Below are 24190 nucleotides of genomic sequence, written 5' to 3'. Positions count from 1 at the left end.
GGACGGTTTAGGGTCCAGGGGAGGGTACGACAACGCTTTAGGGGGAGCGTACGTGTGAGGGCGCGGGTTAGTGTTAGCGTACGGGTTAGATTTAGGGGACGGGTGAGGTTCAGGCTTCGGGGAAGTGTTAGGGTTAGGGTTCGGGCTAGGGTTAGGGTTAGGGGACGGGGACGGTTTAGGGTCCAGGGAAGGGTACGACAACGCTTTAGGGGGAGCGTACGTGTGAGGGCGCGGGTTAGTGTTAACGTACGGGTTAGGATTAGGGGACGGGTGAGGGTCAGGCTTCGGGGAAGGGTTAGGGTTAGGGTTCGGGCTAGGGTTAGGGTTAGGGGACGGTGACGGTTTAGGGTCCAGGGGAGGGTACGACAACGCTTTAGGGGGAGCGTACGTGTGAGGGCGCGGGTTAGTGTTAGCGTACGGGTTAGGATTAGGGGACGGGTGAGGGTCAGGCTTCGGGGAAGGGTTAGGGTTAGGGTTCGGGCTAGGGTTAGGGTTAGGGGACGGGGACGGTTTAGGGTCCAGGGGAGGGTACGACAACGCTTTAGGGGGAGCGTACGTGTGAGGGCGCGGGTTAGTGTTAGTGTACGGATTAAGATTAGGGGACGGGTGAGGGTCAGGCTTCGGGGAAGGGTTAGGGTTAGGGTTCGGGCTAGGGTTAGGGTTAGGGGACGGGGACGGTTTAGGGTCCAGGGAAGGGTACGAGAACGCTTTAGGGGGAGCGTACGTGTGAGGGCGCGGCTTAGTGTTAGCGTACGGGTTAGGATTAGGGGACGGGTGAGGGTCAGGCTTCGGGGAAGGGTTAGGGTTAGGGTTCGGGCTAGGGTTAGGGTTAGGGGACGCGGACGGTTTAGGGTCCAGGGGAGGGTACGACAACGCTTTAGGGGGAGCGTACGTGTGAGGGCGCGGGTTAGTGTTAGCGTACGGGTTAGGATTAGGGGACGGGTGAGGGTCAGGCTTCGGGGAAGGGTTAGGGTTAGGGTTCGGGCTAGGGTTAGGGTTAGGGGACGGGGACGGTTTTGGGTCCAGGGGAGGGTACGACAACGCTTTAGGGGGAGCGTACGTGTGAGGGCGCAGGTTAGTGTTAGTGTACGGGTTAGGTTTAGGGGACGGGTGAGGGTCAGGCTTCGGGGAAGGTTTAGGGTTAGGGTTCGGGCTAGGGTTAGAGTTAGGGGACGGGGACGGTTTAGAGTCCAGGGGAGGGTACGACAACGCTTTAGGGGGAGCGTACATGTGAGGGCGTGGGTTAGTGTTAGCGTACTGGATAGGATTAGGGGACGGGTGAGGGTCAGGCTTCGGGGAAGGGTTAGGTTTAGGGTTCGGGCTAGGGTTAGGGTTAGGGGACGGGGACGGTTTAGGGTCCAGGGGAGGGTACGACAACGCTTTAGGGGGAGCGTACGTGTGAGGGCGCGGGTTAGTGTTAGCGTACGGGTTAGGATTAGGGGACGGGTGAGGGTCAGGCTTCGGGGAAGGGTTAGGATTAGGGTTCGGGTTAGGGTTAGGGTTAGGGGACGGGGACGGTTTAGGGTCCAGGGGAGGGTACAACAACGCTTTAGGGGGTGCGTATGCATGAGGGCGCGGGTTAGTGTTAGCGTACGGGTTAGGATTAGGGGACGGGTGAGGGTCAGGCTTCGGGGAAGGGTTAGGGTTAGGGTTCGGGCTAGGGTTAGGGTTAGGGGACAGGGACGGTTTAGGGTCCAGGGGAGGGTACGACAACGCTTTAGGGGGAGCGTACGCGTGAGGGCGCGGGTTAGTGCTAGCGTACGGGTTAGGATTAGGGGTCGGGTGAGGTTCAGGCTTCGGGGAAGGGTTAGGGTTAGGGTCCGGGCTAGGGTTAGGGTTAGGGGACGGGGACGGTTTAGGGTCAAGGGGAGGGTACGACAACGCTTTAGGGGGAGCGTACATGTGAGGGCGCGGCTTAGTGTTAGCGTACGGGTTAGGATTAGGGGACGGGTGAGGGTCAGGCTTCGGGGAAGTGTTAGGATTAGGGTTCGGGCTAGGGTTAGGGTTAGGGGACGGGGACGGTTTAGGGTCCAGGGGAGGGTACGACAACGCTTTAGGGGGAGCGTACGTGTGAGGGCGTGGCTTAGTGTTAGCGTACGGGTTAGGATTAGGGGACGGGTGAGGGTCAGGCTTCGGGGAAGGGTTAGGGTTAGGGTTCGCGCTAGGGTTAGGGTTAGGGGACGGGGACGGTTTAGGGTCCAGGGGAGGGTACGACAACGCTTTAAGGGGAGCGTACGTGTGCGGGCGCGGCTTAGTGTTAGCGTACGGGTTAGGATTAGGGGACGGGTGAGGGTCAGGCTTCGGGGAAGGGTTAGGGTTAGGGTTCGGGCTAGGGTTAGGGTTAGGTGACGGGGACGGTTTAGGGTCCAGGGGAGGGTACGACAACGCTTTAGGGGGAGCGTACGTGTGAGGGCGCGGGTTAGTGTTAGCGTACGGGTTAGGATTAGGGGACGGGTGAGGGTCAGGCTTCGGGGAAGGGTTAGGGTTAGAGTTCGGGTTAGGGTTAGGGTTATGGGACGGGGACGGTTTAGGGTCCAGGGGAGGGTACGACAACGCTTTAGGGGGAGCGTACATGTGAGGGCGCGGGTTAGTGTTAGCGTACGGGATAGGATTAGTGGACGGGTGAGGGTCAGGCTTCGGGGAAGGGTTAGGGTTAGGGTTCGGGCTAGGGTTAGGGTTAGGGGACGGGGACGGTTTAGGGTCCAGGGGAGGGTATGACAACGCTTTAGGGGGAGCGTACGCGTGAGGGCGCGGGTTAGTGCTAGCGTACGGGTTAGGATTAGGGGACGGGTGAGGTTCAGGCTTCGGGGAAGGGTTAGGGTTAGGGTTCGGGCTAGGGTTAGGGTTAGGGGACGGGGACGGTTTAGGGTCCAGGGGAGGGTACGACAACGCTTTAGGGGGACTATACGTGTGAGGGCGCGGGTTAGTGTTAGCGTACGGGTTAGGATTATGGGACGTGTGAGGGTCAGGCTTCGGGGAAGGATTAGGGTTAGGGTTCGGGCTAGGGTTAGGGTTAGGGGACGGGGACGGTTTAGGGTCCAGGCGAGGGTACGACAACGCTTTAGGGAGAGCGTACGTGTGAGGGCGTGGGTTAGTGTTAGCGTACGGGTTAGGATTAGGGGACGGGTGAGGGTCAGGCTTCGGGGAAGGGTTAGGGTTAGGGTTCGGGCGAGGGTTAGGGTTAGGGGACGGGGACGGTTTAGGGTCCAGGGGAGGGTACGACAACGCTTTAGGGGGCGCGTACGTGTGAGGGCGCGGGTTAGTGTTAGCGTACGTGTTAGGATTAGGGGACGGGTGAGGGTCAGGCTTCGGGGAAGGGTTAGGGTTAGGGTTCGGGTTAGGGTTAGGGTTAGGGGACGGGGATGGTTTAGGGTCCAGGGGAGGGTACAACAACGCTTTAGGGGGAGCGTATGCATGAGGGCGCGGGTTAGTGTTAGCGTATGGGTTAGTATTAGAGGACGGGTGAGGGTCAGGCTTCGGGGAAGGGTTAGGGTTAGGGTTCGAGCTAGGGTTAGGGTTAGGGGACGGGGACGGTTTAGGGTCCAGGGGAGGGTAAGACAACGCTTTAGGGGGAGCATACGTGTGAGGGGGCGGGTTAGTGTTAGCGTACGGGTTAGGATTAGGGTACGGGTGAGGGTCAGGCTTCGGGGAAGGGTTAGGGTTAGGGTTCGGGCTAGGGTTAGGGTTAGGGGACGGGGACGGTTTAGGGTCCAGGGGAGGGTACGACAACGCTTTAGGGGGAGCGTACGTGTGAGGGGGCGGGTTAGTGTTAGCGTACGGGTTAGGATTAGGGGACGGGTGAGTGTCAGGCTTCGGGGAAGGGTTAGGGTTAGGGTTCGGGCTAGGGTTAGGGTTAGGGGACGGGGACGGTTTAGGGTTCAGGGGAGGGTACGACAACGCTTTAGGGGGAGTGTACGTGTGAGGGCGCAGGTTAGTGTTAGTGTACGGGTTACGTTTAGGGGACGGGTGAGGGTCAGGCTTCGGGGAAGGGTTAGGGTTAGGGTTCTGTGTAGGGTTAGGGTTAGGGGACGGGGACGGTTTAGGGTCCAGGGGAGGGTACGACAACGCTTTAGGGGGAGCGTACGTGTGAGGGCGCGGGTTAGTGTTAGCGTACGGGTTAGGATTAGGGGACGGGTGAGGGGAAGGCTTCGGGGAAGGGTTAGGGTGAGGGTTCGTGCTAGGGTTAGGGTTAGGGGACGGGGACGGTTTAGGGTCCAGGGGAGGGTACGACAACGCTTTAGGGGGAGCGTACGTGTGAGGGCGCGGGTTAGTGTTAGCGTACGGGTTAGATTTAGGGGACGGGTGAGGATCAGGCTTCGGGGAAGTGTTAGGGTTAGGGTTCGGGCTAGGGTTAGGGTTAGGGGACGGGGACGGTTTAGGGTCCAGTAGAGGGTACGACAACGCTTTAGGGGGAGCGTACGTGTGAGGGCGCGGGTTAGTGTTAGCGTACGGGTTAGGATTAGGGGACGGGTGAGGGTCAGGCTTCGGGGAAGGGTTAGGGTTAGGGTTCGGGTTAGGGTTAGGGTTAGGGGACGGGGACGGTTTAGGGTCCAGGGGAGGGTACGACAACGCTTTAGGGGGAGCGTACATGTGAGGGCGTGGGTTAGTGTTAGCGTACGGGATAGGATTAGTGGACGGGTGAGGGTCAGGCTTCGGGGAAGGGTTAGGGTTAGGGTTCGGGCTAGGGTTAGGGTTAGGGGACGGGGACGGTTTAGGGTCCAGGGGAGGGTATGACAACGTTTTAGGGGGAGCGTACGCATGAGGGCGCGGGTTAGTGCTAGCGTACGGGTTAGGATTAGGGGACGGGTGAGGTTCAGGCTTCGGGGAAGGGTTAGGGTTAGGGTTCGGGCTAGGGTTAGGGTTAGGGGACGGGGACGGTTTAGGGTCCAGGGGAGGGTATGACAACGCTTTAGGGGGACTATACGTGTGAGGGCGAGGGTTAGTGTTAGCGTACGGGTTAGGATTATGGGACGGGTGAGGGTCAGGCTTCGGGGAAGGATTAGGGTTAGGGTTCGGGCTAGGGTTAGGGTTAGGGGACGGGGACGGTTTAGGGTCCAGGGGAGGGTACGACAACGCTTTAGGGGGAGCGTACGTGTGAGGGCGTGGGTTAGTGTTAGCGTACGGGTTAGGATTAGGGGACGGGTGAGGGTCAGGCTTCGGGGAAGGGTTAGGGTTAGGGTTCGGGCGAGGGTTAGGGTTAGGGGACGGGGACGGTTTAGGGTCCAGGGGAGGGTACGACAACGCTTTAGGGGGCGCGTACGTGTGAGGGCGCGGGTTAGTGTTAGCGTACGTGTTAGGATTAGGGGACGGGTGAGGGTCAGGCTTCGGGGAAGGGTTAGGGTTAGGGTTCGGGTTAGGGTTAGGGTTAGGGGACGGGGATGGTTTAGGGTCCAGGGGAGGGTACAACAACGCTTTAGGGGGAGCGTATGCATGAGGGCGCGGGTTAGTGTTAGCGTATGGGTTAGTATTAGAGGACGGGTGAGGGTCAGGCTTCGGGGAAGGGTTAGGGTTAGGGTTCGAGATAGGGTTAGGGTTAGGGGACGGGGACGGTTTAGGGTCCAGGGGAGGGTAAGACAACGCTTTAGGGGGAGCGTACGTGTGAGGGGGCGGGTTAGTGTTAGCGTACGGGTTAGGATTAGGGTACGGGTGAGGGTCAGGCTTCGGGGAAGGGTTAGGGTTAGGGTTCGGGCTAGGGTTAGGGTTAGGGGACGGGGACGGTTTAGGGTCCAGGGGAGGGTACGACAACGCTTTAGGGGGAGCGTACGTGTGAGGGGGCGGGTTAGTGTTAGCGTACGGGTTAGGATTAGGGGACGGGTGAGTGTCAGGCTTCGGGGAAGGGTTAGGGTTAGGGTTCGGGCTAGGGTTAGGGTTAGGGGACGGGGACGGTTTAGGGTTCAGGGGAGGGTACGACAACGCTTTAGGGGGAGTGTACGTGTGAGGGCGCAGGTTAGTGTTAGTGTACGGGTTAGGTTTAGGGGACGGGTGAGGGTCAGGCTTCGGGGAAGGGTTAGGGTTAGGGTTCTGTGTAGGGTTAGGGTTAGGGGACGGGGACGGTTTAGGGTCCAGGGGAGGGTACGACAACGCTTTAGGGGGAGCGTACGTGTGAGGGCGCGGGTTAGTGTTAGCGTACGGGTTAGGATTAGGGGACGGGTGAGGGTCAGGCTTCGGGGAAGGGTTAGGGTTAGGGTTCGTGCTAGGGTTAGGGTTAGGGGACGGGGACGGTTTAGGGTCCAGGGGAGGGTACGACAACGCTTTAGGGGGAGCGTACGTGTGAGGGCGCGGGTTAGTGTTAGCGTACGGGTTAGATTTAGGGGACGGGTGAGGGTCAGGCTTCGGGGAAGTGTTAGGGTTAGGGTTCGGGCTAGGGTTAGGGTTAGGGGACGGGGACGGTTTAGGGTCCAGTAGAGGGTACGACAACGCTTTAGGGGGAGCGTACGTGTGAGGGCGCGGGTTAGTGTTAGCGTACGGGTTAGGATTAGGGGACGGGTGAGGGTCAGGCTTCGGGGAAGGGTTAGGGTTAGGGTTCGGGCTATGGTTAGGGTTAGGGGACGGGGACGGTTTAGGCTCCAGGGGAGGGTACGACAACGCTTTAGGGGGAGCGTACGTGTGAGGGCGCGGGTTAGTGTTAGCGTACGAGTTAGATTTAGGGGACGGGTGAGGGTCAGGCTTCGGGGAAGTGTTAGGGTTAGGGTTCGGTCTAGGGTTAGGGTTAGGGAACGGGGACGGTTTAGGGTCCAGGGGAGGGTACGACAACGCTTTAGGGGGAGCGTACGTGTGAGGGCGCGGGTTAGTGTTAGCGTACGGGTTAGGATTAGGGGACGGGTGAGGGTCAGGCTTCGGGGAAGGGTTAGGGTTAGGGTTCGGGCTAGGGTTACAGTTAGGGGACGGGGACGGTTTAGGGTCCAGGGGAGGGTACGAGAACGGTTTAGGGGGAGCGTACGCGTGAGGGCGCGGGTTAGTGTTAGCGTACGTGTTAGGATTAGGGGACGGGTGAGGGTCAGGCTTCGGGGAAGGGTTAGGGTTAGGGTTCGGGCTAGGGTTAGGGTTAGGGGACGGCGACGGTTTAGGGTCCAGGGGAGGGTACGACAACGCTTTAGGGGGAGCGTACGTGTGAGGGCGCGGGTTACTGTTAGCGTACGGATTAGGATTAGGGGACGGGTGAGGGTCAGGCTTCGGGGAAGGGTTAGGGTTAGGGTTCGGGCTAGGGTTAGGGTTAGGGGACGGGGACAGTTTAGGGTCCAGGGGAGGGTACGACAACGCTTTAGGGGGAGCGTACGTGTGAGGGCGCGAGTTAGTGTTAGCGTACGGGTTACATTTAGGGGACGGGTGAGGGTCAGGCTTCGGGGAAGTGTTAGGGTTAGGGTTCGGGCTAGGGTTAGGGTTAGGGGACGGGGACGGTTTAGGGTCCAGGGGAGGGTACGACAACGCTTTAGGGGGCGCGTACGTGTGAGGGCGCGGGTTAGTGTTAGCGTACGTGTTAGGATTAGGGGACGGGGGAGGGTCAGGCTTCGGGGAAGGGTTAGGGTTAGGGTTCGGGTTAGGGTTAGGGTTAGGGGACGGGGATGGTTTAGGGTCCAGGGGAGGGTACAACAACGCTTTAGGGGGAGCGTATGCATGAGGGCGCGGGTTAGTGTTAGCGTATGGGTTAGTATTAGAGGACGGGTGAGGGTCCTGCTTCGGGGAAGGGTTAGGGTTAGGGTTCGAGCTAGGGTTAGGGTTAGGGGACGGGGACGGTTTAGGGTCCAGGGGAGGGTAAGACAACGCTTTAGGGGGAGCGTACGTGTGAGGGGGCGGGTTAGTGTTAGCGTACGGGTTAGGATTAGGGTACGGGTGAGGGTCAGGCTTCGGGGAAGGGTTAGGGTTAGGGTTCGGGCTAGGGTTAGGGTTAGGGGACGGGGACGGTTTAGGGTCCAGGGGAGGGTACGACAACGCTTTAGGGGGAGCGTACGTGTGAGGGGGCGGGTTAGTGTTATCGTACGGGTTAGGATTAGGGGACGGGTGAGTGTCAGGCTTCGGGGAAGGGTTAGGGTTAGGGTTCGGGCTAGGGTTAGGGTTAGGGGACGGGGACGGTTTAGGGTTCAGGGGAGGGTACGACAACGCTTTAGGGGGAGTGTACGTGTGAGGGCGCAGGTTAGTGTTAGTGTACGTGTTAGGTTTAGGGGACGGGTGAGGGTCAGGCTTCGGGGAAGGTTTAGGGTTAGGGTTCGGGCTATGGTTAGGGTTAGGGGACGGGGACGGTTTAGGGTCCAGGGGAGGGTACGACAACGCTTTAGGGGGAGCGTACGTGTGAGGGCGCGGGTTAGTGTTAGCGTACGGGTTAGGATTAGGGGACGGGTGAGGGGAAGGCTTCGGGGAAGGGTTAGGGTTAGGGTTCGTGCTAGGGTTAGGGTTAGGGGACGGGGACGGTTTAGGGTCCAGGGGAGGGTACGACAACGCTTTAGGGGGAGCGTACGTGTGAGGGCGCGGGTTAGTGTTAGCGTACGGGTTAGATTTAGGGGACGGGTGAGGGTCAGGCTTCGGGGAAGGGTTAGGGTTAGGGTTCGGGCTAGGGTTAGGGTTAGGGGACGCGGACGGTTTAGGGTCCAGGGGAGGGTACGACAACGCTTTAGGGGGAGCGTACGTGTGAGGGCGCGGGTTAGTGTTAGCGTACGGATTAGGTTCAGGGGACCGGTGAGGGTCAGGCTTCGGGGAAGGGTTAGGGTTAGGGTTTGGGCTAGGGTTAGAGTTAGGGGACGGGGACGGTTTAGGGTCCAGGGGAGGGTACGACAACGCTTTAGGGGGAGCGTACATGTGAGGGCGCGGGTTAGTGTTATCGTACGGGTTAGGATTAGGGGACGGGTGAGGGTCAGGCTTCGGGGAAGGGTTAGGGTTAGGGTTCGGGCTAGGGTTAGGGTTAGGGGACGGGGACGGTTTAGGGTCCAGGGGAGGGTACGACAACGCTTTAGGGGGAGCGTACGTGTGAGGGCGCGGGTTAGTGTTAGCGTACGGGTTAGTATTAGGGGACGGGTGAGGGTCAGGCTTCGGGGAAGGGTTAGGGTTAGGGTTCGGGCTAGGGTTAGGGTTAGGGTCGGGGACGGTTTAGGGTCCAGGGGAGGGTACGACAACGCTTTAGGGGGAGCGTACGTGTGAAGGCGCGGGTTAGTGTTAGCGTACGGGTTAGGATTAGGGGACGGGTGAGGGTCAGGCTTCGGGGAAGGGTTAGGGTTAGGGTTCGGGCTAGGGTTAGGGTTAGGGGACGGGGACGGTTTAGGGTCCAGGGGAGGGTACGACAACACTTTAGGGGGAGCGTACGTGTGAGGGCGCGGGTTAGTGTTAGCGTACGGGTTAGGATTAGGGGACGGGTGAGGGTCAGGCTTCGGGGAAGGGTTAGGGTTAGTGTTCGGGCTAGGGTTAGGGTTAGGGGACGGGGAAGGTTTAGGGTCCGGGGGAGGGTACGACAACGCTTTAGGGGGAGCGTACGCGTGAGGGCGTGTGTTAGTGTTAGCGTACGGGTTAGGATTAGGGGACGGCTGAGGGTCAGGCTTCGGGGAAGGGTTAGGGTTAGGGTTCGGGCTAGGGTTAGGGTTAGGGGACGGGGAAGGTTTAGGGTCCGGGGGAGGGTACGACAACGCTTTAGGGGGAGCGTACGCGTGAGGGCGTTGGTTAGTGTTAGCGTACTGGTTAGGATTAGGGGACGGGTGAGGGTCAGGCTTCGGGGAAGGGTTAGGGTTAGGGTTCGGGCTAGGGTTAGGGTTAGGGGACGGGGACGGTTTAGGGTCCAGGGGAGGGTACGACAACGCTTTAGGGGGAGCGTACGTGTGAGGGCACGGGTTAGTGTTAGCGTACGGGTTAGGATTAGGGGACGGCTGAGGGTCAGGCTTCGGGGAAGGGTTAGGGTTAGGGTTCGGGCTAGGGTTAGGGTTAGGGTCGGGGACGGTTTAGGGTCCAGGGGAGGGTACGACAACGCTTTAGGGGGAGCGTACGTGTGAAGGCGCGGGTTAGTGTTAGCGTACGGGTTAGGATTAGGGGACGGGTGAGGGTCAGGCTCCAGGGAAGGGTTAGGATTAGGGTTCGGGCTAGGGTTAGGGTTAGGGGACGGGGACGGTTTAGGGTCCAGGGGAGGGTACGACAACGCTTTAGGGGGAGCGTACGTGTGAGGGCGCGGGTTAGTGTTAGCGTACGGGTTAGGATTAGGGGACGGGTGAGGGTCAGGCTTCGGGGAAGGGTTAGGGTTAGTGTTCGGGCTAGGGTTAGGGTTAGGGGACGGGGAAGGTTTAGGGTCCGGGGGAGGGTACGACAACGCTTTAGGGGGAGCGTACGCGTGAGGGCGTGGGTTAGTGTTAGCGTACGGGTTAGGATTAGGGGACGGCTGAGGGTCAGGCTTCGGGGAAGGGTTAGGGTTAGGGTTCGGGCTAGGGTTAGTGTTAGCGGACGGGGACGGTTTAGGGTCAAGGGGAGGGTACGACAACGCTTTAGGGGGAGCGTACGTGTGAGGGCGCGGGTTAGTGTTAGCGTACGGGTTAGGATTATGGGACGGGTGAGGGTCAGGCTTCGGGGAAGTGTTAGGGTTAGGGTTCGGGCTAGGGTTAGTGTTAGGGGATGGGGACGGTTTAGGGTCCAGGGGAGGGTAAGACAACGCTTTAGGGGGAGCGTACGTGTGAGGGCGCGGGTTAGTGTTAGCGTACGGGTTAGGATTAGGGGACGGGTGAGGGTCAGGCTTCGGGGAAGGGTTAGGGTTAGGGTTCGGTGTAGGGTTAGGGTTAGGGGACGGGGACGGTTTAGGGTCCAGGGGAGGGTACGACAACGCTTCAGGGGGAGCGTACGTGTGAGGGCGCGGGTTAGTGTTAGCGTACGGGTTAGGATTAGGGGACGGGTGAGGGTCAGGCTTCGGGGAAGGGTTAGGGTTAGGGTTCGGGCTAGGGTTAGGGTTAGGGGACGGGGATGGTTTAGGGTCCAGGGGAGGGTAGGACAACGATTTAGGGGGAGCGTACGTGTGAGGGCGCGGATTAGTGTTAGCGTACGGGTTAGGGTTAGGGGACGGGTGAGGGTCATGCTTCGGGGAAGAGTTAGGGTTAGGGTTCGGGCTAGGGTTAGAGTTAGGGGACGGGGACGGTTTAGGGTCCAGGGGAGGGTACGACAACGCTTTAGGGGGAGCGTACGTGTGAGGGCGCGGGTTAGTGTTAGCGTACGGGTTAGATTTAGGGGACGGGTGAGGTTCAGGCTTCGGGGAAGTGTTAGGGTTAGGGTTCGGGCTAGGGTTAGGGTTAGGGGACGGGGACGGTTTAGGGTCCAGGGAAGGGTACGACAACGCTTTAGGGGGAGCGTACGTGTGATGGCGCGGGTTAGTGTTAACGTACGGGTTAGGATTAGGGGACGGGTGAGGGTCAGGCTTCGGGGAAGGGTTAGGGTTAGGGTTCGGGCTAGGGTTAGGGTTAGGGGACGGTGACGGTTTAGGGTCCAGGGGAGGGTACGACAACGCTTTAGGGGGAGCGTACGTGTGAGGGCGCGGGTTAGTGTTAGCGTACGGGTTAGGATTAGGGGACGGGTGAGGGTCAGGCTTCGGGGAAGGGTTAGGGTTAGGGTTCGGGCTAGGGTTAGGGTTAGGGGACGGGGACGGTTTAGGGTCCAGGGGAGGGTACGACAACGCTTTAGGGGGAGCGTACGTGTGAGGGCGCGGGTTAGTGTTAGTGTACGGATTAAGATTAGGGGACGGGTGAGGGTCAGGCTTCGGGGAAGGGTTAGGGTTAGGGTTCGGGCTAGGGTTAGGGTTAGGGGACGGGGACGGTTTAGGGTCCAGGGAAGGGTACGAGAACGCTTTAGGGGGAGCGTACGTGTGAGGGCGCGGCTTAGTGTTAGCGTACGGGTTAGGATTAGGGGACGGGTGAGGGTCAGGCTTCGGGGAAGGGTTAGGGTTAGGGTTCGGGCTAGGGTTAGGGTTAGGGGACGCGGACGGTTTAGGGTCCAGGGGAGGGTACGACAACGCTTTAGGGGGAGCGTACGTGTGAGGGCGCGGGTTAGTGTTAGCGTACGGGTTAGGATTAGGGGACGGGTGAGGGTCAGGCTTCGGGGAAGGGTTAGGGTTAGGGTTCGGGCTAGGGTTAGGGTTAGGGGACGGGGACGGTTTTGGGTCCAGGGGAGGGTACGACAACGCTTTAGGGGGAGCGTACGTGTGAGGGCGCAGGTTAGTGTTAGTGTACGGGTTAGGTTTAGGGGACGGGTGAGGGTCAGGCTTCGGGGAAGGTTTAGGGTTAGGGTTCGGGCTAGGGTTAGAGTTAGGGGACGGGGACGGTTTAGAGTCCAGGGGAGGGTACGACAACGCTTTAGGGGGAGCGTACATGTGAGGGCGTGGGTTAGTGTTAGCGTACTGGATAGGATTAGGGGACGGGTGAGGGTCAGGCTTCGGGGAAGGGTTAGGTTTAGGGTTCGGGCTAGGGTTAGGGTTAGGGGACGGGGACGGTTTAGGGTCCAGGGGAGGGTACGACAACGCTTTAGGGGGAGCGTACGTGTGAGGGCGCGGGTTAGTGTTAGCGTACGGGTTAGGATTAGGGGACGGGTGAGGGTCAGGCTTCGGGGAAGGGTTAGGATTAGGGTTCGGGTTAGGGTTAGGGTTAGGGGACGGGGACGGTTTAGGGTCCAGGGGAGGGTACAACAACGCTTTAGGGGGTGCGTATGCATGAGGGCGCGGGTTAGTGTTAGCGTACGGGTTAGGATTAGGGGACGGGTGAGGGTCAGGCTTCGGGGAAGGGTTAGGGTTAGGGTTCGGGCTAGGGTTAGGGTTAGGGGACAGGGACGGTTTAGGGTCCAGGGGAGGGTACGACAACGCTTTAGGGGGAGCGTACGCGTGAGGTCGCGGGTTAGTGCTAGCGTACGGGTTAGGATTAGGGGTCGGGTGAGGTTCAGGCTTCGGGGAAGGGTTAGGGTTAGGGTCCGGGCTAGGGTTAGGGTTAGGGGACGGGGACGGTTTAGGGTCAAGGGGAGGGTACGACAACGCTTTAGGGGGAGCGTACATGTGAGGGCGCGGCTTAGTGTTAGCGTACGGGTTAGGATTAGGGGACGGGTGAGGGTCAGGCTTCGGGGAAGTGTTAGGATTAGGGTTCGGGCTAGGGTTAGGGTTAGGGGACGGGGACGGTTTAGGGTCCAGGGGAGGGTACGACAACGCTTTAGGGGGAGCGTACGTGTGAGGGCGTGGCTTAGTGTTAGCGTACGGGTTAGGATTAGGGGACGGGTGAGGGTCAGGCTTCGGGGAAGGGTTAGGGTTAGGGTTCGCGCTAGGGTTAGGGTTAGGGGACGGGGACGGTTTAGGGTCCAGGGGAGGGTACGACAACGCTTTAAGGGGAGCGTACGTGTGCGGGCGCGGCTTAGTGTTAGCGTACGGGTTAGGATTAGGGGACGGGTGAGGGTCAGGCTTCGGGGAAGGTTTAGGGTTAGGGTTCGGGCTAGGGTTAGGGTTAGGGGACGGGGACGGTTTAGGGTCCAGGGGAGGGTACGACAACGCTTTAGGGGGAGCGTACGTGTGAGGGCGCGGGTTAGTGTTAGCGTACGGGTTAGGATTAGGGGACGGGTGAGGGTCAGGCTTCGGGGAAGGGTTAGGGTTAGGGTTCGGGTTAGGGTTAGGGTTATGGGACGGGGACGGTTTAGGGTCCAGGGGAGGGTACGACAACGCTTTAGGGGGAGCGTACATGTGAGGGCGCGGGTTAGTGTTAGCGTACGGGATAGGATTAGTGGACGGGTGAGGGTCAGGCTTCGGGGAAGGGTTAGGGTTAGGGTTCGGGCTAGGGTTAGGGTTAGGGGACGGGGACGGTTTAGGGTCCAGGGGAGGGTATGACAACGCTTTAGGGGGAGCGTACGCGTGAGGGCGCGGGTTAGTGCTAGCGTACGGGTTAGGATTAGGGGACGGGTGAGGTTCAGGCTTCGGGGAAGGGTTAGGGTTAGGGTTCGGGCTAGGGTTAGGGTTAGGGGACGGGGACGGTTTAGGGTCCAGGGGAGGGTACGACAACGCTTTAGGGGGACTATACGTGTGAGGGCGCGGGTTAGTGTTAGCGTACGGGTTAGGATTATGGGACGGGTGAGGGTCAGGCTTCGGGGAAGGATTAGGGTTAGGGTTCGGGCTAGGGTTAGGGTTAGGGGACGGGGACGGTTTAGGGTCCAGGCGAGGGTACGACAACGCTTTAGGGAGAGCATACGTGTGAGGGCGTGGGTTAGTGTTAGCGTACGGGTTAGGATTAGGGGACGGGTGAGGGTCAGGCTTCGGGGAAGGGTTAGGGTTAGGGTTCGGGCGAGGGTTAGGGTTAGGGGACGGGGACGGTTTAGGGTCCAGGGGAGGGTACGACAACGCTTTAGGGGGCGCGTACGTGTGAGGGCGCGGGTTAGTGTTAGCGTACGTGTTAGGATTAGGGGACGGGTGAGGGTCAGGCTTCGGGGAAGGGTTAGGGTTAGGGTTCGGGTTAGGGTTAGGGTTAGGGGACGGGGATGGTTTAGGGTCCAGGGGAGGGTACAACAACGCTTTAGGGGGAGCTTATGCATGAGGGCGCGGGTTAGTGTTAGCGTATGGGTTAGTATTAGAGGACGGGTGAGGGTCAGGCTTCGGGGAAGGGTTAGGGTTAGGGTTCGAGCTAGGGTTAGGGTTAGGGGACGGGGACGGTTTAGGGTCCAGGGGAGGGTAAGACAACGCTTTAGGGGGAGCGTACGTGTGAGGGGGCGGGTTAGTGTTAGCGTACGGGTTAGGATTAGGGTACGGGTGAGGGTCAGGCTTCGGGGAAGGGTTAGGGTTAGGGTTCGGGCTAGGGTTAGGGTTAGGGGACGGGGACGGTTTAGGGTCCAGGGGAGGGTACGACAACGCTTTAGGGGGAGCGTACGTGTGAGGGGGCGGGTTAGTGTTAGCGTACGGGTTAGGATTAGGGGACGGGTGAGTGTCAGGCTTCGGGGAAGGGTTAGGGTTAGGGTTCGGGCTAGGGTTAGGGTTAGGGGACGGGGACGGTTTAGGGTTCAGGGGAGGGTACGACAACGCTTTAGGGGGAGTGTACGTGTGAGGGCGCAGGTTAGTGTTAGTGTACGGGTTACGTTTAGGGGACGGGTGAGGGTCAGGCTTCGGGGAAGGGTTAGGGTTAGGGTTCTGTGTAGGGTTAGGGTTAGGGGACGGGGACGGTTTAGGGTCCAGGGGAGGGTACGACAACGCTTTAGGGGGAGCGTACGTGTGAGGGCGCGGGTTAGTGTTAGCGTACGGGTTAGGATTAGGGGACGGGTGAGGGGAAGGCTTCGGGGAAGGGTTAGGGTGAGGGTTCGTGCTAGGGTTAGGGTTAGGGGACGGGGACGGTTTAGGGTCCAGGGGAGGGTACGACAACGCTTTAGGGGGAGCGTACGTGTGAGGGCGCGGGTTAGTGTTAGCGTACGGGTTAGATTTAGGGGACGGGTGAGGATCAGGCTTCGGGGAAGTGTTGGGGTTAGGGTTCGGGCTAGGGTTAGGGTTAGGGGACGGGGACGGTTTAGGGTCCAGTAGAGGGTACGACAACGCTTTAGGGGGAGCGTACGTGTGAGGGCGCGGGTTAGTGTTAGCGTACGGGTTAGGATTAGGGGACGGGTGAGGGTCAGGCTTCGGGGAAGGGTTAGGGTTAGGGTTCGGGTTAGGGTTAGGGTTAGGGGACGGGGACGGTTTAGGGTCCAGGGGAGGGTACGACAACGCTTTAGGGGGAGCGTACATGTGAGGGCGTGGGTTAGTGTTAGCGTACGGGATAGGATTAGTGGACGGGTGAGGGTCAGGCTTCGGGGAAGGGTTAGGGTTAGGGTTCGGGCTAGGGTTAGGGTTAGGGGACGGGGACGGTTTAGGGTCCAGGGGAGGGTATGACAACGTTTTAGGGGGAGCGTACGCATGAGGGCGCGGGTTAGTGCTAGCGTACGGGTTAGGATTAGGGGACGGGTGAGGTTCAGGCTTCGGGGAAGGGTTAGGGTTAGGGTTCGGGCTAGGGTTAGGGTTAGGGGACGGGGACGGTTTAGGGTCCAGGGGAGGGTATGACAACGCTTTAGGGGGACTATACGTGTGAGGGCGAGGGTTAGTGTTAGCGTACGGGTTAGGATTATGGGACGGGTGAGGGTCAGGCTTCGGGGAAGGATTAGGGTTAGGGTTCGGGCTAGGGTTAGGGTTAGGGGACGGGGACGGTTTAGGGTCCAGGGGAGGGTACGACAACGCTTTAGGGGGAGCGTACGTGTGAGGGCGTGGGTTAGTGTTAGCGTACGGGTTAGGATTAGGGGACGGGTGAGGGTCAGGCTTCGGGGAAGGGTTAGGGTTAGGGTTCGGGCGAGGGTTAGGGTTAGGGGACGGGGACGGTTTAGGGTCCAGGGGAGGGTACGACAACGCTTTAGGGGGCGCGTACGTGTGAGGGCGCGGGTTAGTGTTAGCGTACGTGTTAGGATTAGGGGACGGGTGAGGGTCAGGCTTCGGGGAAGGGTTAGGGTTAGGGTTCGGGTTAGGGTTAGGGTTAGGGGACGGGGATGGTTTAGGGTCCAGGGGAGGGTACAACAACGCTTTAGGGGGAGCGTATGCATGAGGGCGCGGGTTAGTGTTAGCGTATGGGTTAGTATTAGAGGACGGGTGAGGGTCAGGCTTCGGGGAAGGGTTAGGGTTAGGGTTCGAGATAGGGTTAGGGTTAGGGGACGGGGACGGTTTAGGGTCCAGGGGAGGGTAAGACAACGCTTTAGGGGGAGCGTACGTGTGAGGGGGCGGGTTAGTGTTAGCGTACGGGTTAGGATTAGGGTACGGGTGAGGGTCAGGCTTCGGGGAAGGGTTAGGGTTAGGGTTCGGGCTAGGGTTAGGGTTAGGGGACGGGGACGGTTTAGGGTCCAGGGGAGGGTACGACAACGCTTTAGGGGGAGCGTACGTGTGAGGGGGCGGGTTAGTGTTAGCGTACGGGTTAGGATTAGGGGACGGGTGAGTGTCAGGCTTCGGGGAAGGGTTAGGGTTAGGGTTCGGGCTAGGGTTAGGGTTAGGGGACGGGGACGGTTTAGGGTTCAGGGGAGGGTACGACAACGCTTTAGGGGGAGTGTACGTGTGAGGGCGCAGGTTAGTGTTAGTGTACGGGTTAGGTTTAGGGGACGGGTGAGGGTCAGGCTTCGGGGAAGGGTTAGGGTTAGGGTTCTGTGTAGGGTTAGGGTTAGGGGACGGGGACGGTTTAGGGTCCAGGGGAGGGTACGACAACGCTTTAGGGGGAGCGTACGTGTGAGGGCGCGGGTTAGTGTTAGCGTACGGGTTAGGATTAGGGGACGGGTGAGGGTCAGGCTTCGGGGAAGGGTTAGGGTTAGGGTTCGTGCTAGGGTTAGGGTTAGGGGACGGGGACGGTTTAGGGTCCAGGGGAGGGTACGACAACGCTTTAGGGGGAGCGTACGTGTGAGGGCGCGGGTTAGTGTTAGCGTACGGGTTAGATTTAGGGGACGGGTGAGGGTCAGGCTTCGGGGAAGTGTTAGGGTTAGGGTTCGGGCTAGGGTTAGGGTTAGGGGACGGGGACGGTTTAGGGTCCAGTAGAGGGTACGACAACGCTTTAGGGGGAGCGTACGTGTGAGGGCGCGGGTTAGTGTTAGCGTACGGGTTAGGATTAGGGGACGGGTGAGGGTCAGGCTTCGGGGAAGGGTTAGGGTTAGGGTTCGGGCTATGGTTAGGGTTAGGGGACGGGGACGGTTTAGGCTCCAGGGGAGGGTACGACAACGCTTTAGGGGGAGCGTACGTGTGAGGGCGCGGGTTAGTGTTAGCGTACGAGTTAGATTTAGGGGACGGGTGAGGGTCAGGCTTCGGGGAAGTGTTAGGGTTAGGGTTCGGTCTAGGGTTAGGGTTAGGGAACGGGGACGGTTTAGGGTCCAGGGGAGGGTACGACAACGCTTTAGGGGGAGCGTACGTGTGAGGGCGCGGGTTAGTGTTAGCGTACGGGTTAGGATTAGGGGACGGGTGAGGGTCAGGCTTCGGGGAAGGGTTAGGGTTAGGGTTCGGGCTAGGGTTACAGTTAGGGGACGGGGACGGTTTAGGGTCCAGGGGAGGGTACGAGAACGGTTTAGGGGGAGCGTACGCGTGAGGGCGCGGGTTAGTGTTAGCGTACGTGTTAGGATTAGGGGACGGGTGAGGGTCAGGCTTCGGGGAAGGGTTAGGGTTAGGGTTCGGGCTAGGGTTAGGGTTAGGGGACGGCGACGGTTTAGGGTCCAGGGGAGGGTACGACAACGCTTTAGGGGGAGCGTACGTGTGAGGGCGCGGGTTACTGTTAGCGTACGGATTAGGATTAGGGGACGGGTGAGGGTCAGGCTTCGGGGAAGGGTTAGGGTTAGGGTTCGGGCTAGGGTTAGGGTTAGGGGACGGGGACAGTTTAGGGTCCAGGGGAGGGTACGACAACGCTTTAGGGGGAGCGTACGTGTGAGGGCGCGAGTTAGTGTTAGCGTACGGGTTACATTTAGGGGACGGGTGAGGGTCAGGCTTCGGGGAAGTGTTAGGGTTAGGGTTCGGGCTAGGGTTAGGGTTAGGGGACGGGGACGGTTTAGGGTCCAGGGGAGGGTACGACAACGCTTTAGGGGGCGCGTACGTGTGAGGGCGCGGGTTAGTGTTAGCGTACGTGTTAGGATTAGGGGACGGGTGAGGGTCAGGCTTCGGGGAAGGGTTAGGGTTAGGGTTCGGGTTAGGGTTAGGGTTAGGGGACGGGGATGGTTTAGGGTCCAGGGGAGGGTACAACAACGCTTTAGGGGGAGCGTATGCATGAGGGCGCGGGTTAGTGTTAGCGTATGGGTTAGTATTAGAGGACGGGTGAGGGTCCTGCTTCGGGGAAGGGTTAGGGTTAGGGTTCGAGCTAGGGTTAGGGTTAGGGGACGGGGACGGTTTAGGGTCCAGGGGAGGGTAAGACAACGCTTTAGGGGGAGCGTACGTGTGAGGGGGCGGGTTAGTGTTAGCGTACGGGTTAGGATTAGGGTACGGGTGAGGGTCAGGCTTCGGGGAAGGGTTAGGGTTAGGGTTCGGGCTAGGGTTAGGGTTAGGGGACGGGGACGGTTTAGGGTCCAGGGGAGGGTACGACAACGCTTTAGGGGGAGCGTACGTGTGAGGGGGCGGGTTAGTGTTATCGTACGGGTTAGGATTAGGGGACGGGTGAGTGTCAGGCTTCGGGGAAGGGTTAGGGTTAGGGTTCGGGCTAGGGTTAGGGTTAGGGGACGGGGACGGTTTAGGGTTCAGGGGAGGGTACGACAACGCTTTAGGGGGAGTGTACGTGTGAGGGCGCAGGTTAGTGTTAGTGTACGGGTTAGGTTTAGGGGACGGGTGAGGGTCAGGCTTCGGGGAAGGTTTAGGGTTAGGGTTCGGGCTATGGTTAGGGTTAGGGGACGGGGACGGTTTAGGGTCCAGGGGAGGGTACGACAACGCTTTAGGGGGAGCGTACGTGTGAGGGCGCGGGTTAGTGTTAGCGTACGGGTTAGGATTAGGGGACGGGTGAGGGGAAGGCTTCGGGGAAGGGTTAGGGTTAGGGTTCGTGCTAGGGTTAGGGTTAGGGGACGGGGACGGTTTAGGGTCCAGGGGAGGGTACGACAACGCTTTAGGGGGAGCGTACGTGTGAGGGCGCGGGTTAGTGTTAGCGTACGGGTTAGATTTAGGGGACGGGTGAGGGTCAGGCTTCGGGGAAGGGTTAGGGTTAGGGTTCGGGCTAGGGTTAGGGTTAGGGGACGGGGACGGTTTAGGGTCCAGGGGAGGGTACGACAACGCTTTAGGGGGAGCTTACGTGTGAGGGCGCGGGTTAGTGTTAGCGTACGGGTTAGGTTTAGGGGACTGGTGAGTGTCAGGCTTCGGGGAAGGGTTAGGGTTAGGATTCGGGCTAGGGTTAGGGTTAGGGGACGGGGACGGTTTAGGGTCCAGGGGAGGGTACGACAACGCTTTAGGGGGAGCGTACGTGTGAGGGCGCGGGTTAGTGTTAGCGTACGGGTTAGGATTAGGGGACGGGTGAGGGTCAGGCTTCGGGGAAGTGTTAGGGTTAGGGTTCGGTGTAGGGTTAGGGTTAGGGGACGGGGACGGTTTAGGGTCCAGGGGAGGGTACGACAACGCTTTAGGGGGAGCGTACGTGTGAGGGCGCGGGTTAGTGTTAGCGTACGGTTTAGGATTAGGGGACGGGTGAGGTTCAGGCTTCGGGGAAGGGTTAGGGTTAGGGTTCGGGCTAGGGTTAGGGTTAGGGGACGGGGACGGTTTAGGGTCCAGGGGAGGGTACGACAACGCTTTAGGGGGAGCGTACGTGTGAGGGCGTGGGTTAGTGTTAGAGTACGTGTTAGGTTTAGGGGATGGGTGAGGGTCAGGCTTCGGGGAAGGTTTAGGGATAGGGTTCGGGCTAGGGTTAGAGTTAGGGGACGGGGACGGTTTAGGGTCCAGGGGAGGGTACGAGAACGGTTTAGGGGGAGCGTACGTGTGAGGGCGCGGGTTAGTGTTAGCGTACGGGTTAGGGTTAGGGGACGGGTGAGGGTCAGGCTTCGGGGAAGGGTTAGGGTTAGGGTTCGGTCTAGGGTTAGGGTTAGGGGACAGGGACGGTTTAGGGTCAAGGGGAGGGTACGACAACGCTTTAGGGGGAGCGTACGTGTGAGGGCGCGGGTTAGTGTTAGCGTACGGGTTAGGATTAGGGGACGGGTGAGGGTCAGGCTTCGGGGAAGGGTTAGGATTAGGGTTCGGGTTAGGGTTAGGGTTAGGGGACGGGGACGGTTTAGGGTCCAGGGGAGGGTACAACAACGCTTTAGGGGGTGCGTATGCATGAGGGCGCGGGTTAGTGTTAGCGTACGGGTTAGGATTAGGGGACGGGTGAGGGTCAGGCTTCGGGGAAGGGTTAGGGTTAGGGTTCGGGCTAGGGTTAGGGTTAGGGGACAGGGACGGTTTAGGGTCCAGGGGAGGGTACGACAACGCTTTAGGGGGAGCGTACGCGTGAGGGCGCGGGTTAGTGCTAGCGTACGGGTTAGGATTAGGGGTCGGGTGAGGTTCAGGCTTCGGGGAAGGGTTAGGGTTAGGGTCCGGGCTAGGGTTAGGGTTAGGGGACGGGGACGGTTTAGGGTCAAGGGGAGGGTACGACAACGCTTTAGGGGGAGCGTACATGTGAGGGCGCGGCTTAGTGTTAGCGTACGGGTTAGGATTAGGGGACGGGTGAGGGTCAGGCTTCGGGGAAGTGTTAGGATTAGGGTTCGGGCTAGGGTTAGGGTTAGGGGACGGGGACGGTTTAGGGTCCAGGGGAGGGTACGACAACGCTTTAGGGGGAGCGTACGTGTGAGGGCGTGGCTTAGTGTTAGCGTACGGGTTAGGATTAGGGGACGGGTGAGGGTCAGGCTTCGGGGAAGGGTTAGGGTTAGGGTTCGGGCTAGGGTTAGGGTTAGGGGACGGGGACGGTTTAGGGTCCAGGGGAGGGTACGACAACGCTTTAAGGGGAGCGTACGTGTGCGGGCGCGGCTTAGTGTTAGCGTACGGGTTAGGATTAGGGGACGGGTGAGGGTCAGGCTTCGGGGAAGGGTTAGGGTTAGGGTTCGGGCTAGGGTTAGGGTTAGGGGACGGGGACGGTTTAGGGTCCAGGGGAGGGTACGACAACGCTTTAGGGGGAGCGTACGTGTGAGGGCGCGGGTTAGTGTTAGCGTACGGGTTAGGATTAGGGGACGGGTGAGGGTCAGGCTTCGGGGAAGGGTTAGGGTTAGGGTTCGGGTTAGGGTTAGGGTTATGGGACGGGGACGGTTTAGGGTCCAGGGGAGGGTACGACAACGCTTTAGGGGGAGCGTACATGTGAGGGCGCGGGTTAGTGTTAGCGTACGGGATAGGATTAGTGGACGGGTGAGGGTCAGGCTTCGGGGAAGGGTTAGGGTTAGGGTTCGGGCTAGGGTTAGGGTTAGGGGACGGGGACGGTTTAGGGTCCAGGGGAGGGTATGACAACGCTTTAGGGGGAGCGTACGCGTGAGGGCGCGGGTTAGTGCTAGCGTACGGGTTAGGATTAGGGGACGGGTGAGGTTCAGGCTTCGGGGAAGGGTTAGGGTTAGGGTTCGGGCTAGGGTTAGGGTTAGGGGACGGGGACGGTTTAGGGTCCAGGGGAGGGTACGACAACGCTTTAGGGGGACTATACGTGTGAGGGCGCGGGTTAGTGTTAGCGTACGGGTTAGGATTATGGGACGGGTGAGGGTCAGGCTTCGGGGAAGGATTAGGGTTAGGGTTCGGGCTAGGGTTAGGGTTAGGGGACGGGGACGGTTTAGGGTCCAGGGGAGGGTACGACAACGCTTTAGGGAGAGCGTACGTGTGAGGGCGTGGGTTAGTGTTAGCGTACGGGTTAGGATTAGGGGACGGGTGAGGGTCAGGCTTCGGGGAAGGGTTAGGGTTCGGGTTCGCGCGAGGGTTAGGGTTAGGGGACGGGGACGGTTTAGGGTCCAGGGGAGGGTACGACAACGCTTTAGGGGGCGCGTACGTGTGAGGGCGCGGGTTAGTGTTAGCGTACGTGTTAGGATTAGGGGACGGGTGAGGGTCAGGCTTCGGGGAAGGGTTAGGGTTAGGGTTCGGGTTAGGGTTAGGGTTAGGGGACGGGGATGGTTTAGGGTCCAGGGGAGGGTACAACAACGCTTTAGGGGGAGCGTATGCATGAGGGCGCGGGTTAGTGTTAGCGTATGGGTTAGTATTAGAGGACGGGTGAGGGTCAGGCTTCGGGGAAGGGTTAGGGTTAGGGTTCGGGCTAGGGTTAGGGTTAGGGGACGGGGACGGTTTAGGGTCCAGGGGAGGGTACGACAACGCTTTAGGGGGAGCGTACGTGTGAGGGGGCGGGTTAGTGTTAGCGTACGGGTTAGGATTAGGGGACGGGTGAGTGTCAGGCTTCGGGGAAGGGTTAGGGTTAGGGTTCGGGCTAGGGTTAGGGTTAGGGGACGGGGACGGTTTAGGGTTCAGGGGAGGGTACGACAACGCTTTAGGGGGAGTGTACGTGTGAGGGCGCAGGTTAGTGTTAGTGTACGGGTTACGTTTAGGGGACGGGTGAGGGTCAGGCTTCCGGGAAGGGTTAGGGTTAGGGTTCTGTGTAGGGTTAGGGTTAGGGGACGGGGACGGTTTAGGGTCCAGGGGAGGGTACGACAACGCTTTAGGGGGAGCGTACGTGTGAGGGCGCGGGTTAGTGTTAGCGTACGGGTTAGGATTAGGGGACGGGTGAGGGGAAGGCTTCGGGGAAGGGTTAGGGTGAGGGTTCGTGCTAGGGTTAGGGTTAGGGGACGGGGACGGTTTAGGGTCCAGGGGAGGGTACGACAACGCTTTAGGGGGAGCGTACGTGTGAGGGCGCGGGTTAGTGTTAGCGTACGGGTTAGATTTAGGGGACGGGTGAGGATCAGGCTTCGGGGAAGTGTTAGGGTTAGGGTTCGGGCTAGGGTTAGGGTTAGGGGACGGGGACGGTTTAGGGTCCAGTAGAGGGTACGACAACGCTTTAGGGGGAGCGTACGTGTGAGGGCGCGGGTTAGTGTTAGCGTACGGGTTAGGATTAGGGGACGGGAGAGGGTCAGGCTTCGGGGAAGGGTTAGGGTTAGGGTTCGGGTTAGGGTTAGGGTTAGGGGACGGGGACGGTTTAGGGTCCAGGGGAGGGTACGACAACGCTTTAGGGGGAGCGTACATGTGAGGGCGTGGGTTAGTGTTAGCGTACGGGATAGGATTAGTGGACGGGTGAGGGTCAGGCTTCGGGGAAGGGTTAGGGTTAGGGTTCGGGCTAGGGTTAGGGTTAGGGGACGGGGACGGTTTAGGGTCCAGGGGAGGGTATGACAACGTTTTAGGGGGAGCGTACGCATGAGGGCGCGGGTTAGTGCTAGCGTACGGGTTAGGATTAGGGGACGGGTGAGGTTCAGGCTTCGGGGAAGGGTTAGGGTTAGGGTTCGGGCTAGGGTTAGGGTTAGGGGACGGGGACGGTTTAGGGTCCAGGGGAGGGTATGACAACGCTTTAGGGGGACAATACGTGTGAGGGCGAGGGTTAGTGTTAGCGTACGGGTTAGGATTATGGGACGGGTGAGGGTCAGGCTTCGGGGAAGGATTAGGGTTAGGGTTCGGGCTAGGGTTAGGGTTAGGGGACGGGGACGGTTTAGGGTCCAGGGGAGGGTACGACAACGCTTTAGGGGGAGCGTACGTGTGAGGGCGTGGGTTAGTGTTAGCGTACGGGTTAGGATTAGGGGACGGGTGAGGGTCAGGCTTCGGGGAAGGGTTAGGGTTAGGGTTCGGGCGAGGGTTAGGGTTAGGGGACGG

This window comes from Pseudorca crassidens, chromosome 6, assembly GCF_039906515.1.
Source record: "Pseudorca crassidens isolate mPseCra1 chromosome 6, mPseCra1.hap1, whole genome shotgun sequence".
Lineage (NCBI taxonomy): Eukaryota > Metazoa > Chordata > Mammalia > Artiodactyla > Delphinidae > Pseudorca > Pseudorca crassidens.
This window is presented reverse-complemented; position numbering follows the sequence as displayed.